The sequence below is a fragment of the Grammomys surdaster genome, unplaced genomic scaffold, assembly GCF_004785775.1.
Source record: "Grammomys surdaster isolate TR1022 unplaced genomic scaffold, NIH_TR_1.0 125985, whole genome shotgun sequence".
In the NCBI taxonomy this organism is placed as follows: Eukaryota; Metazoa; Chordata; class Mammalia; order Rodentia; family Muridae; genus Grammomys; species Grammomys surdaster.
The window spans coordinates 2,553,714-2,556,984 of record NW_021620801.1 but is presented as its reverse complement, the minus strand read 5'-3'; positions in this window follow the sequence as shown (position 1 = coordinate 2,556,984).

Sequence of the window (3,271 nt, the reverse complement as noted above, 5' to 3'; positions counted from 1 at the left end):
TCCCTCCCTCCCTCCCTCCCTCCCTCCCTCTCTTCCTTCCTTCCTTCCTGGGAAGCATCTAGTCACCTTCAGTTTCACCTCTGCTCTTGACATCTTCTCTGCCAGGAGCGTTCTCTAGTGTTTTTGTTTAAAAAGACCTTAAAATGATGAATTGTAATATAAGTATCTTGCATACAGAGTATCTGCTACATGACTCCTGTGAAAGAGCCATTTAACTCTCAAAGGGGTCATTACCCACAGGTTGAGAAACACTGTCTTAAGCCTTACCTGGGTGTGGTACACTCATGCCTGTAATGTCGTCACCCCTGAGGTGGAGCCGGGAGGATTGGTGAGCATCACAGGACAGACTGCAGAAGGCGATCCTGTCCCAAAAGAAAGAAAAAGAAAGAAAAAATTAAAACAGACAGACAGAGCTCCAGGTGTCCTTACCTTTCTTGGAGATGATCTTTCTAGGAGCAAAAGGACACCAGGTCTGGAGCTTGTTGCAGCTTAGTGGTTCCTCAGAGCCTTCGCAGAGCTGATATCCTACAGTGCAAGTGGGAAGGATGTGGGGAAGACAGGAAGTTTACAAAACAAATGTGGGGGTCACTCGTCCACAGCTGTAGGAATGGTCTCGATCCTCTGAAACCCTTCTGTGTGTCCTGTGCATCTAAAATTCCATTAAAACAGAAATTCCTCCTTCAAGAGAAGCAGAAGCATAGTGGATCAACTGCATGCTCCGTTCTCCCTCTTTCTAGAAACTTACTGGGGTTAAAACTATAGAGAAGCCTAAGAGAACAGCACACTGTGCAGGAAGGAACATCGGGGAGGTTTCAGCAGTTTCAATTAAGGAAAATCTGCGAACTCTGACTGGTGTCTGAGGGACTGGTCAGGAGGCCTCTGGTCCTCCTCTGTCCTCCCTTCAATCCCCGCCCCACCCACAACCAAGCCCCCTTGAAAGGCCAAGCACAGAGTGAGACAGCCTGGGCTAAAGGTGGGGACATGTGTTTGTCTATCACCTTGAAAAACTCCAGAGAATCCTGGTCAAGCAGAGCTTAAGATACGGATGTAAGTTGAACACAAAGGAATTGGGTGAAAATCTGCACACTGAAGAGAAGGTTTCAGCCCTCTTCCCCCACGTGCTGCCTTAGGAACCTAGTAGTGAACAGCCATGTTCCCCTAACCCACATCTGCACTCTCTCTTCTCTGACGTGTGAGCACCTTCTGGATGGAGTTGAGGTCACAGAGGTGAGGGTTCTGCTGTCTCTGGTGTGACGTGAAGGGTGTAGAGGTTAGAGCTTGTTGTGAGAATCTTCTGTTGGTTCCTCAGTGCCCCGCCCCCATCCTTTTGTTCACCCCACACACTATGGTTCTAGCTCCCTGAGTGTATGGCTCCCAAATGAGTCTGGACAATTAGCAGCCCCCAAAACAGAATTGAAGGAGAAAGGGCAGAGAAGTCTCCATTGTCTGCTCCCCAGAGTATCCTCCTGCCAGGCTGCCTTGAGTTCCTTGGCCAAAGGTCATAGAGCCTGTCACAGAGTCTGCTCTGCATGGCAGGCTGTTCTTGGTTCTGAAAACCTCCGTCTCCTTCATCTCTTGAGATGATGGAGTGGTGAGAGCTCTACCACTGTCAATCAAGGTTCAGCCACGCCCAGTCCTTCCCTTTGGGAATGCAGAACATCTGTGTTGGCTTCTCTGCCTCCAAGTTTGCAACCTCACTGTTGTGGATGGTTTGTGGGTGCTCCATCTGTGGACTGGGCTGAGTATGGGAGGACAAAGGAAGAGATCCCACAGAAGATGGAGGAGCTGTGGGCCCAGATGCCACTTCCAACAAAGTGGGTCCATCAAAGTATGCACAAGTGGCAATGTCTGATATGGGTCTGACCTCCAACAGTCTTCATGGAAACTTCTGCGACAGGCTCTATGACCTTTGGCCAAGGAACTCAAGGCAGCCTGGCAGGAGGATACTCTGGGGAGCAGACAATGGAGACTTCTCTGCAAACCCTGACTAGATCTGTTCTGGAAATTTCTATCCAGGTTAGCCATATTGACACATAATCACCCTAGGAATTCTAGTCTCCTTCCTATGTTTAGGTCTCCTTTTTGTGTGTGACAAGCTGAATTTAATTGGAGTGGCTTGTATCTCATGGCATTTCTGAGTCACTAAAGATGAGGAATAGCAGTAAGTCTTTGGTGCTAATCAAACGTTAGAACATTAAATGGGGTGTCTGGGGGATGGGGAGGAAGCCCATAGAATGACAGCACTTCACACCTCGGAGCTTTATCTGGATTTTACATTAAGACAGAAAGTCTGGGTCACGGGGGAGTTTTGACACATATTTTGAAACTGGCCACTTGCTTGGGGAAGTTGTGAGAAACATTACCATGTTTATGAACATGTGGGGGGAAAGTCACTTGTACAAACCTTGTACATGGTCTTTGAGTGTATCTTCTTTACAAAGATTGGGAACTCATCCAAGGAGTCAAAATAAAGGCTAAGCCTGAGTCACTGAAAACACCACAGTTCTCACCAGAATAAATGGAAGGTTTTTATTCCCATGTCTACCAAAAATAATTACAACTAAAAAAGATTATTAGTCAAAAGAGGAAGTCATCCTCCAAGAAGGAGTCAGCAAGCAAGATTAGCATGAGAATGTGGCAAACACAACTGAAGCCATAGAGTGAGCACATTTATAGTGACTAATTTAATGGGATTATAAATCATAACAAAAGATAAGTATTGCAAAAAACAGTCAATCAATATCAAAAGGGCCACTATAGAAATTGATTTATGAAATAAATATCAAATTAAAAACAGATGGAAAACAGGAAGATAAATCTGACAGAATTCCATAGAGTGCTGGACACAGGAAGAGATGAAGAGGGAGAAGAAATGGAGGACCAGAGAAGCTACAGATCACATCTTACAGGAATTCTAGAACATCCAGAAAACCAGGAAGAGCCAAAGGGATGAGAATTTTCTAGAAAGGGATAGTATAGCTTCAGTTTGAGCATTCGTACAAATTCCCAAAGCTTAGTAAAACCAAGTTCATACTAGATATATCCCGTTGCAACATCAAAGACAAAGAGGTGTGAGATGCTTTGAGAAGTCCCACGGGCTGCCAACAGAGGGATGGTGATTACACAGAAGGCAGGCGTGCCATCAGGACAGTTCTGGGACCTCCATGTCGACAGGCTAAAATGGAAAAGCCACCAGCCTAGAACCAATTCTCAGCTTAATTGCTACTTAAGAGTCACGTGAAATAAAGGCATTCTGTACAGAAAGGTCTAA